Consider the following 13,050-nt stretch of genomic DNA (forward strand, 5'->3'; position numbering starts at 1 on the left):
TAGGGCAAGAAGATTTTGTGCTATACACCGATGCATCTAAGCTCGAGTTAGGCGCAGTGTTGATGTAGCATGACCGGGTTATAGCTTATTCTTCCAGGCAGTTGAAGGTGCATGAGAAGAACTACCCGACTCACGATCTTGAGTTAGACGCCGTTGTCTTTGCTTTGAAGATTTGGAGACACTATTTGTACGACGAGAAATGCCAGATATTCACTGATCACAAGAGTCTCAAGTATTTCTTCACGTAGAAGGAGCTGAATATGAGACAGAGACGGTGGTTGTAGTTAGTAAAAGACTACGATTGCGAAATTAGCTACCATCCAGGAAAAGCTAACGCCGTGGTAGAGGCCTTGAGCAGAAAAGTGGCAGTTGTAGCACAGTTGTCAGTGCAGAGACCTCTTCAGTCTGAGATTCAGAGGTTTGGGTTAGAAGTATATTCCAAGGGCAGAGCTCCGAGACTATCTAATCTGACAGTCAAGTCTGATTTGCTAGACCGAATCCGTAGAGGACAGCCTTCAGATGAGCAGCTGCAGAAATGGAAGCTGAAAGACGAAGCCAAGGGCAGTGTACTCTACACAGTGTCCGATGGTATTGTGACATACAGAGGTAGAATGTGGGTGCCTAGTGTTGATTCGATCAGAGAGGATATTTTGACGGAGGCACATGCATCACCGTATTACATTCACCCAGGAGGCACCAAGATGTACAAAGACTTGCAGAGTTTGTATTGGTGGTCAGGTATGAAGAGAGACATCCGTCGGTTTATGTCTGAATGCCTCACTTGTCAGCAAGTGAAGGTAGAGCATCAGAGGCCAGCAGGGATGCTTAAGCCACTCCCTATCCCCGAGTGAAAATAGGAGAATATCACCATGGACTTTGTTGTTAGCTTGCCGAGATCAGTTAGAGGATCCAATGCCATTTGGGTCATAGTGGATCGACTAACTAAGTCAGCGCATTTCTTGCAAGTGAAGACGACTTTCTCCATGACGCAGTATGCGAAGCTTTATATCAGGGAGATAGTTCGGTTTCATGGGATCCCAATTTTCATTGTGTCCAATAGGAACCCGAGGTTTACATCGTCCTTCTGGAAGAGTTTACATACAGCCATGGGGACAAAGTTGCTATTCAGTACAGCTTTTCACCCGCAGACAGATGGCCAGTCTGAGCGAGTGATTCAAATTTTGGAGGATTTATTGCGAGCATGTATGATCGATTCCAGGGTACTTGGGAATCTAAGCTACCTCTAGTGGAGTTTACCTACAACAACAGTTTCCAATCATCTATAGGTATGGCTCCCTACGAAGCATTGTATGGAAGGAAGTGCAGATTATCGATTCATTGGGACGAAGTCGGTGAAAGAGTAGAACTTGATACAGAGATTGTTCAGCAGACTGCAGATATGGTGGTCAAGATTCGAGACAGGATGAAAACTGCCCAGAGTCGCCAAAAGAGTTATGCTGACAAGAGGAGAAGAGATCCAGAGTTTGCAGTGGGTGATCAAGTTTTTGTAAAGATAGCACCTATGAAGGGTGTTATGAGATTTGGGAAAAGGGGCAAGCTGAGCCAGAGGTTTATTGGGCCGTTTGAGATTCTTGACAGAGTTGGGACACTAGCTTATCGTGTTGCCCTTTCGTCGAATCTGGCCGGGGTACACAATGTGTTCCATGTCTCAATACTGAGGAAGTACCTAGCTAATCCTTCGCACGTGTTGAGTTATGAGCCGTTGCAATTGGCTCCAGACCTGTCATACGAGAAAAGACCCATCCAAATCCTAGATAGACAGGAGCGTAGACTTCAGAACAAGGTGACCAATCTGGTCAAAGTCCGGTGGCTGAACCAATCAGTGGATCAGGCCACTTGGAAGACCGAGTCAGATATGAGGAACCGCTACCCTGAACTGTTTGGTAAGATTTAATTTCATGGACGAAATTTTTATAGGTGGGGGAGGAACTGTAGAGCCCAAAATCAGTACACGTAAATTCCATGCATTTATTTAATGATTAAATCTTTTATTTAAGTTTAAAATGATTTTAGTGGTCATGACTTATTTAATTTGCATTATTTTAATGTTTATGTGATGCACGTTAAAATGTTTTCTTGAGTCTCATGTTTCAAGCGATTATTCGATGCGGGATCGAGGAGAAGAGACCGAGGACGATTTTTGGTAATTTTAAAACGTGGTAATTTATTTTAAGTTAGGATTGGGGCATTTTTAAATGATTTATAAGTTTTTAGCATTTTTAAAGTCTAATTCAATTATTTAGTAATTTTAAGATCTTAAAACTTTTAAAGATTTAGTACATATGCATTTTTATTTTTAATTAATGGACTTTTAGTAAAGTTAGTGTTTGATTAACATTTAATTAGTTGTTAAATTTTAATTAAGCAATATTTATTCCCTAATTACTACCTAAACTCACGCGCACACACACTTATACACGACCAAAACACACACACAATTCTCTACACTCTATTTCAGATTTTTAAAAAGAGAAAACCTAGGGTTCCTTCACTCTACAGCAGCCGCCCCTTCCTCTCAAATTCCAGCAAGGTTTTGTTGTGTTTTCTTCAAAGAAAATCGTTCTACGTTCGTCTCGGATCAACCTCGCATCTTTCTCCACGTCGGTATCGTCGTTTCGGTACTTTTAATTATCAAAAGGCATGTATAATCTGTTGTTTCTGCATCGATCTCGTTATATTACGTTTTGTGATGTTGATTATGTACGAAAACATGTGTATATTATATGGAAGTTTAAGCATAAACTTGTCGAATCAATTTTTGAACGTTTTTAGATCTGAAATTTTTTTTTAACTGTATTTTGAATTACTGCAATTTTTCGGTCGAGATTTTGGGAAAACTTTCAACATATGAAACGTAGATCTTTTGATACCTTCGCTTTGATATAAAATTCGAATTATTTGGATAAAAATTGAGTGAGATATGATCATTTTCGTGGGACTTCTCAAACTGCGTTTTCTGAAAAATTTTGTTATTGACGTGTTCTTGAGAATTTCTTGTTGTAGGCTTCGTTGGGAATCGTCAGAGGGACCTTGCTGTGTTTAGAAGTGTCCATGGGGTTGATCATGTGAATTTCGAGGTGTTGTCTCGGGTTGGTTAAGTTGTGCATGCATTAGAAGTCAAAGGGAACTCGTGTGCAGAATTTTGGGGTGTGCTAGAGCAGGACTAGCGCCGCAGCGCCACACTGCGGGCGCCTCAGCGCTGCAGGTACGTGCCAGTCTGCAGCACCGTAGCACTGCTAGTACGCATCCGGCAGCGCATAGACGACAGCCTGGCGCTGCAGCGCTTAGGCGCTGCTTCGGGCAGATTTGTGGCTTTAAATCTAGGTGTTTTTGATTCCTTTTGGTACTATTAAGTCGTTATGTCCTAGTATACTAAAATTTAATTTAGATGTCATGAAGTTTGATTTGGGAACGTTGAACTATGTTTTAAGCAAGTTCCGTACTTTTTTTCGAGTGAGGAAATTCATACTTCTTGACAAGATTTGTTTCGGGGTTGAGTCGAGGGTTAGTATGTTGTTTATTACGGTGAAATCCTGAGCATTTGTACAAGGTCATAAGTTAGTAATTCATTGGGTGATGCATTTGATAGGCATGATTAAGTTGTGGAATTTAAAGTTCATGGTAGCATTTTAGCATGTGCAGCAATGTCCCGAACGAGATCCAACGAATCGCTCAATGCCAAGTAAGTATGTTTGATGTGCAAAGAAAGTACTTTCAAGTTTTTGAGGTATGCTAAATGTCTTGTAACCAATTATGTATGGAATTAGAAAGCGGTAAAGCATGACAGGGACCAATCCGCCCCGTTAAATCATAACGGGTTTAGATCAGGATTGGAAAGCGTTATAGCATGAACGGGGACCAATCCACCCGTTAAAGCATGAACGGGGATCTCATGTATGTGGCAGTGGATTTTTCCCTGTCAGCCCAGTATAGTGGTTTAGTCTGATCAGGCAATTTATGTTATGGGTCACTTGCTTTGAAACATGCCTCTACGCAAAATGATGAAGTTTATGTATGTTCATGTATGTACAAGTACGCAAGCACGTTTAAGAAAAGTTTTATGAGTATGGCACGTCTATGTATGTACGTATGCAAGTTCAAGTTTAAGTGCAAGTTCAAGTTTAATTGCAAGTTCAAGTTCATATATGTACGCTCTATTTTAAAGTTGCATGTGGTTTTATTACGTATTACTCATTACTTCCAGTTTATACGTGTTGAGTCTTTAGACTCACTAGACTTGATCGATGCAGGTGAGGGTGATTTCGAGGAGACTAGGAGTGGGGACCAAGGAGCTGGCTTGGACTGAGCAGGAGGCTAGACCCGAGGACCGCCCAAGTTTTTAAGTTTTTATGAAATGTCAATTACCCTGATTTCACGCTACTGGTTATGAGATTTCAAAAAAATACTTTTGTCAAACTTTATTTTTAGATCTTTTGTTGCAACTACTTTTGGGACGTACGGTTTACGTTATCGAAATTGAAGTTTGATTATTCTTTTAAAAAAAAATTAATTTTTTCGCAAATTTTAAGAGGTAAAAAGTACGGTATGTTACAAAACATGTCTTTATATGAGCATACCCCAATTGCTTCATTCTTACTTATCAAGTCCTTGACAATAAGAACGTCAGAACTCAAGTTTGATAGTACCCAACCAATCATGTTAAACGCCTAGCAGCATCGCTTACATGATTCCCTAGGTATCAAATGATAGTGCCTGCAAGAGTCATTCAATTATGGTTAGCGTACAGTACGGTCTCTTCATCTCATATATCCCGACCGATTCGACAACTATTGGTATATCGAGAGTTGTCAATGAATCGATACTATGTGTCATTTCGTAGTTGCATCGGTGATGTAATCTATGAAACCCCTTTCATAATTACTACCAACACTCTGATCAGAGATTTCATACTACATACACATAGGATATCTGATTAAACTTAAAATTAATAATTTATTATATGTTAAAACCTATATTTTAAAATTTAAGTTTCATTAAAATTATAAAATTATGTTATTTTAGTATTGTTTGTTTATATTTAATTGTCTTACTAAATATGTTTTATTTTCAGGTTTTCTACGTGTTGGTAAAATAAACTCAAGCTAGAAAATTCAAATGGAGGTGACTCAAACATGTTTGGAATCCTTGAAAAATTATCTACAACTTTACAGAACACATGATTGCCTAAAAAGTTCATTAAGATGATCAAATTGTGCAAATATCAAAAGGAGGACAAATTTACTTTTACTATGACCAGCATATAGTAAAAAAATCATAACTATTTCAATATTTAACCAAATGAGGTGAACCAAGTGGCCAAATTCATCTACAGACAATTCCCCACATGTTTTCCATTTTGAGCAGAGTCAAATTCGGTGATTAAAGTTGTGGAACAAAGCATTGAAAGAAGGGACATGGAATTGAACTTGGAGGAGACAAAGAATACTATTGCAACTACATGGCATTAATAAAAATTTTGACATTTTCTCTCATTTGGCCTATAAACAGAGGACTTGTGCTAGCTTGAGAATCATTCTATCTCATTGTAAAATATAGTGTGAGTGTGTATCAAAGTTCTAAGTTCCAATATATTTTCTTTCATGTTCTCAACTATGAGTGATATTTTAGTGTTGATCAAAAATAAGCTTATGGCAAGCTAAATCTATTATGTCAAGGTGAAGAGGATGCATTCTTGGTGATGTAAGATTGTTTATATTTTGTATATTCTTTCTTTATTTCTTTTCATTTAGCTAACTTATTTTTATTGTAGGTATAAAAATGAATTATTTGTTGTTATCAATTTACATCAAATGCTTAATACCATTAAATTGGTTATCTTGATTTGTTATTTAATTTTGATACAATAAATATTTCATCACTTATTATTATATATATTTATATATATATATATATATATATATATATATAATAATAATATCATAATATTTCATTTAGACGATAGCGTGGCTCTGCCTGTTGTTCTAAATGAAATATTATATTTTAATACTAACATCTAACAATCTAACATTTACTTTATCGCAACTAACTTTTATTTTTCGCTTCTAAATTTTACTTTCTCGCAACTAACTTTTACTTTTCCGCAACTAACATTTACTTTATCGCAACTAACTTTTACTTTACCGCAACTAACTTATTAAATCAATATATTTCATTTAGGCAATAGCGTGGCCCTGCCAGTTGTTCTAAATGAAATATAATGATTTAATTTAACATTTACTTTATGCAATTATTTATTTATATAGTTATAATTATAATCATAGGTACCATATATAAAATATCGGTTAATTCGGTATTTTCTATAGTGGGAACTATATTATATTATGTGTGTGTTTAATTTTCTTGGAACCATTATTTATGGTGGTTTCTTTTGTTTTACTTTTAGTTAAACAATATTACATAAACCAAGAATAAATCCTCAAGCCTTGACAAATTTTATAATTTGTAAACTTCATTCTTGCATTTGGTAATCTATAAATTAATAAATTTAAACTCAAAATAACCTCTCTGAGGATCGATCTCGTACTTACGAAATATATTACTTGCAGACAACCTACACTTGGGTGAATTATTATTTAAATAGTAGCAAGTTTTTGGCGCCGTTGCCGGGAGGTATAAATTAAGTTTATATTTGTTAATTATGTTTTATTTATAAGTATTGTGTTGTTTTTTTTTTGTATGAGTATTTGGAGTCGAAAAAATAGTGGTAGACTTATTCGAGTATCTGAAAATAATTTTTTCCTCCTGATGCATCTAATTTCAACTTCAAACCTCAAATTATTCAACTTTTACCAAATTTTCATGGCTTAGATTCTGAAAATCCATATTTACATCTAAGAGAATTTGAGGAAGTTTGTAACACTTATAATGATCAAAATTGTAGCATGGATATAGTTCGATTAAAGCTTTTCCCTTTTTCTTTAAAAGATAAAGCTAAAACATGGCTACAAAATTTAAGATCAAGTTCAATAATATCATGGGAAGAAATGCAACAACAATTTCTCAAAAAGTTTTCCCTTCCCATAGAACAAACTCTTTTAAAAGACAAATTACAAATTTTTCTCAAAAACAAGGAGAAACGTTTTATCAATGTTGGGATAGATATGAAGAATTACTTAATACATGCCCACATCATGGTTTTGAAACATGGAGAATAGTTTCTCACTTTTATGAAGGTTTAATACCTAAAGATAGGCAAATAATGATAGAATTCATGTGTAATGGAACTTTTGAAGATAAAAACCCAAATGAAGCTATGGAATATTTGGATTCATTAGCAAAAAATGCTCAAAATTGGGATAATATAGGCACAATAGAACCACCAACAACTAAAAACAATAATTCAACAAATGGGGGTGGTATCTATAATCTTAAAGATGATATAGATATTAAAGCTAAACTTGCATCTTTAGCAAGAAAAATTGAGTCATTAGAAATGAAAAAGACTGGTCAATTAAAAAGTATTCAAGAAATTGTTTGTCATATATGTGATACACATGATCATGCTACAAAAGATTGTCCAACATTACCTTCATTTAAAGAATGTCTCCACGAATAAGCAAATTATGTTAACAATTATAAAAAATCAATACTAGATCCTTTTTCACCATCATATAATCCCGGATGGAAAAATCATCATAATTTTAGTTGGAGGAATGATAATAATGCACAACCGTCACAACAATATTTTCAAAATAACCAAAATCATCAAGGTTATATTCCTTATGTTACACCTCCAAGAAAAAACTTTGAAGATGTAATTCATGCATTTATCCAAAAGCAAGAGTCTATCAATATTCAAAACAGTCAATCTATGAGTGATTTGAAAGAAACTCTTGCAAAATTTGCATCTGCACTTAATATTCATGAAAAAGGAAAATTTCCATCTCCACCTCAACCTAATCCTAAAAATCAAAATCAAGAATTAAAAAATGAAAAAATTGATCAAATAAAATCTGTTATTACCCTTAGAAGTGGTAAAATAGTTAATGATCCATATAGTAATGAAAACAAGGATCATTTAAAATCAAAGAGTAAGGATGATAATCCTGATACTTTTGAGAATGATGATATCTTAAATTTTAAGAATAATATGGTGAATGATAAATCATCTGAAATAGTAAATAAGTCAAATAAATCTCCATCATTTCCTCATGCATTAACAAATCATAAAAAACAAAAAAGTGATTCTGATATCTATGAAGTTTTTAAACAAGTGAAGATAAATATTACATTATTAGATGCTATTAAACAAGTACCTTCTTATGCAAAATTTTTAAAAGACTTATGTACTGTAAAGAGAAAATTGCATGTGAAGAAAAAAGTATTCTTGGCTGAACAAGTAAGTTCTATTCTTCAAAATAATTCTAGTTTAAAATATAAAGATCCTGGTTGTCCAACAATTTCATGTATTATTGGAGAAAATAAAATTAAAAAAGCTTTGTTGGATTTGGGAGCAAGTGTGAATTTACTTCCTTATTCAGTTTATGAAAAACTTAATTTAGGAGAATTAAAACCCACTTCTGTTACTCTCTTACTGGCGGATAGTTCAATCAAAATACCTAGAGGTATTGTAGAAGATGTGTTGGTTCAAGTTGATAAATTCATATATCCTGTAGATTTTATTGTTTTGGATACACAACCAATAGAAGTACATAATGAAATTCCAGTAATATTGGGACGACCATTTCTAGCAACTTCAAATGCTTTAATTAATTGTCGAAATGGAATAATGAAATTGTCTTTTGGAAATATGACTCTAGAACTTAATGTGTTCAATTTATGTAAACAACCAAGTATTAATGAAAATGAATATGATAATGAAATTGAAACAATTGTGGAAGAAAATATACAAGAAGAAAACTTAAATCAACAATCTGAAGTTTTTTCAATAGAAAGTTTTGAGTCTAAAAATAGTTTTAAAGAAGATGATAATACAAAACTTGAATTAAAAGTTTTACCATTAAAATTAAAATATGTATTTCTTGGTGAAAATAAAACATTTTCTGTTGTAATTTCTTCCACTCTTTTGCCAAATCAAGAAGAAGATTTGATTAAATTACTTAAAAAATATAAAAATGCAATTGGATGGACTTTGAAAGATATAAAAGGTATGAATCCTTTAATTTGTACACATAAAATTCATTTGGAAGAAAATGCTAAAACATATCAACAACCACAAAGAAGGTTAAATCCACATATGAAGGAGTTGTTAAGAATGAAGTATTAAAATTATTAGACGCTGGAATTATCTATCCAATTTCAGATAGTAAATGGATAAGTCCAACACAAGTAGTACCTAAAAAGTCCGGCATCACTGTTATAAAAAATGAAAAGGGAGAGTTATTACAAGCTAGGCTTCCATCTAGTTGGCGTATGTGTATCATTATAGAAAATTAAATGATGCAACCAGAAAAGATCATTTCCCACTACCATTTTTAGATCAAATTCTAGAAAAAGTAGCAGGAAATTCTTATTACTGTTTTCTTGATGGGTATTCGGGGTATTATCAAATACCTATATCATTAGAAGATCAAGAAAAAACTACTTTTACTTGTCCTTTCGGAACTTTTGCATTTAAAAGAATGCCATTTGGTTTATGTAATGCTCCGGCTACTTTTCGAAGATGCATGTTAAGTATTTTCAGTGATATGATTGAAGAATATGTAGAAGTTTTTATGGATGATATAACTGTTTTTGGAAACTCATTTGAAAATTGTCTTAAAAATCTAGAAGAAGTATTAAAAAGATGTGAAGAAAAAAATCTTGTTGTAAATTAGAAAAAATGTCATTATATGGTTAAATCTGGTATTGTTTTAGGACATGTGATATCTGAAAAAGGAATTGAAGTTGATAAAGCCAAAGTTGATGTTATTGCTAATTTAACATCACCAAAAACGGTCAAAGAAGTTCGATCATTCTTGGGTCATGCAAGATTTTATAGAAGGTTTATAAAAAATTTCAGCATAATATCTAAACCAATTTCAAATCTTTTAACAAAAGATACACAATTTGAATGGACTCAGAAATGTGTAAATGCTTTTAAAAAAATTATTAATCTTTTAGTTACATCACCTATTTTACAATCTCCAGATTGGTCTTTACCATTAGAATTAATGTGTGATGCAAGTGATTATGCTATAGGAGCTGTGTTAGGACAAAGAAAAGAAGGAAAACCTTATGCAATCTATTATGCTAGTAGAACCTTAAATAGTGCCCAAATAAATTATTCAACTACTGAAAAAGAATTACTTTCAGTAGTATTTGCATTAGATAAGTTTCGATCTTATTTAATTGGTTCTACTACTATTGTTTACACCGATCATTCTGCCATAAAATATTTATCAAATAAACAAGATGCTAAGCCAAGATTAATACGGTGGATTTTATTATTACAAGAATTTGATATTATAATTAAAGATAAAAAAGGAAAAGAAAATGTTGTAGCCGATCATTTATCTAGAATAATGACTGAATCATCTCATAATGAAATACCAATAAATGAAAATTTTCCAGATGATCAGTTGTTTTATGCTACTATTATGCCCTAGTTTGCTAACATTGTAAATTTTCTTGTGACAAATAAAATGCCTTCTCATTGGAATTCACAGGATAAGAATAAATTTTTGATAGAGGTTAAAAAATTTTATTGGGATGATCCTTACTTATTTAAGTATTGTCCTGACCAAATTTTTCGACGATGCATACCCGACAATGAAGTAAGTAATGTTATTAAATTTTGTCATTCTGAAGCATGTGGAGGTCATTTTTCATCCAATAAAACAGCTACAAAAATCTTACAATATGGATTTTATTGGCCGTCTTTATTCAAAGATACGCATTTATTTTGCAAATCTTGTGAAAACTGTCAGAAGATGGGATCAATTTCAAAACGAAACATGATGCCTTAAAATCCAATCATAATTATTGAAATATTTGATAGTTGGGGGATAGATTTTATGGGTCCATTTCCATTATCTTTTGGATATACGTACATTTTATTCGCTGTTGATTATGTTTCAAAATGGATTGAAGCAATTGCATGTAGAACTAATGATCATAAAGTTGTTATAAAATTTTTAAAATAAAAAATTTTAAGCCGATTTGGAATACCTAGAGCAATAATTAGTGATGGGGGAAGTCATTTTATAAATAAATCATTTTCTTCTTTGTTAAGAAAATATGGCATTACACATAAAATTTCTACCCCATATCATCCTCAAAGTAATGGTCAAGTTGAACTTGCAAATAGAGAAATAAAACAAATTTTAGAAAAACAGTTAATCCAAATCGAAAAGATTGGTCTTTAAGATTAACTGATGCATTATGGGCATATAGAACTGCATTTAAAACTTCATTAGGGATGTCACCATATAGGTTAGTTTTTGGTAAGCATTGTCATTTACCGGTTGAACTTGAACATAAAGCTTATTGGGCAATTAAAGAATTTAATATTAATTTAGATGATGCATCTAAATTAAGAAAATTGCAAATAAATGAACTTGAAGAATTAAGAAATGATGCATACGAAAATTCAAAGATTTATAAAGATAAAACTAAAGCCTTTCATGATAAAAATATTATGAGAAAGTCATTTGAAATTGGACAAAAAGTTTTGCTTTATAATTCTCGTTTACATTTATTTTCAGGTAAACTAAGATCGAGGTGGTCAGGACCATTTATAGTCAAATTTGTTTATCCTCATGGTGCTGTTGATATTGAAAATCCTAAAAATAATGACGTGTTCAAAGTTAATAAGCAAAGACTTAAGCCTTTTATAGAAAATGAAATTCTTAATAATGAGTTTATGCCTTTATATGATCCACAATAGTTGTTTGATATTTTCATTTTGTTTTGTAGATTCTAGTTCATTTCCCGGTTAAGTGGCGGATAACGGTACTCTGTGACTGTTTAAGTCGGTTTCTTCAGTTTTCTCAAAATAATTCAAATATATATAATAATAATAATAATATGGATGCGTGTATTATGAATCTTCGTAAATATTTTGCTTGTTTACATGATAATGCGTTGAAAAATTTATAAAGCTAGATGTGAGCGGCTAAGGTTGATGATGTCATATGGCATACCGAATGATGTCCGTTTGATAATTGAAGCAAAAGTCCGATTGATTGGGGAAGCAAGTGAATTAATAATAAGACATATGCCAGGATTTGGTAAAAGCACATATGCCAAAAAGCGAAGAGCTAAACGTATAGGTGGATGTCATAAATGTGCAAGGTGGACTTGTAAGGGAAAATGCAAAAATGTTGGAATGACATCAATGAATAGAGAAGATAAAATTTTATTCATTAAGAATGGTCTGAGTAAAGAGCCTTTAAATAATTTTCTAGAGGTTCTTGATACGCATTCTAGTGGGTACGTGCAAAATGAACTTCTTAAACTATGGTGGCAATTTCAACAGGAGGAATATTAATATGGACGGTGGAATCAACCTTACAAAGATCCTACTGTAGTAACGCATATCTATTTAGATAAGTAAATATATATATACATAATTTCGTCTTGGGAATCTGACGTTAAAAGACCATGTTTGCCAATTTATAAGAAAATTGGATGGGAAGCATATCCTCGACTCATACAAGGCGTTGAAGCCGTTACTGAACGTAAAATCAGAGGAAGATGTGAGCCACAATCACAACTACGCTGTATATATTTGTTTTAATTTTGTCATTTTTATTTTCTTTTAATAATAATAATTTCCTGTTCAAATATTGACTTTTGGCATGTTACGCTTATAAATTCATATGTTGTGATCTAACAATTACAAAAAACATATTTCTCAACATGTCAACGTCCACGATAAGTAAAATCAAAAATATTTGTGTATTTTGTGGATCTAGTGCAGGAAAAGATTCAATTTATGAAGAAGTAGCAGAAAATCTTGGAATAACACTTGCTAAAAAAAAGATTCATTTGGTGTATGGTGGTGGTGAAGTTGGCCTCATGGGAAAAGTTGCAAAAGCTGCGCATGCAGGTGGAAGTGAAGTTTTA

The 13,050-nt window shown here is 32.8% G+C and overlaps 1 non-coding gene across 1 annotated transcript; it reads right to left on the reverse strand.

Annotated features, from left to right (window-relative positions):
• Positions 1 to 7,068: 7,068 nt before the first annotated feature.
• On the reverse strand, positions 7,069 to 7,179 carry LOC142523534 (small nucleolar RNA R71). Its single transcript, XR_012814724.1, has one exon. It is a non-coding gene; the product is annotated as a small nucleolar RNA R71 (small nucleolar RNA).
• Positions 7,180 to 13,050: the final 5,871 nt, after the last annotated feature.

Source organism: Primulina tabacum, chromosome 13 (genome assembly GCF_025594145.1).
Source record: "Primulina tabacum isolate GXHZ01 chromosome 13, ASM2559414v2, whole genome shotgun sequence".
NCBI lineage: Eukaryota > Viridiplantae > Streptophyta > Magnoliopsida > Lamiales > Gesneriaceae > Primulina > Primulina tabacum.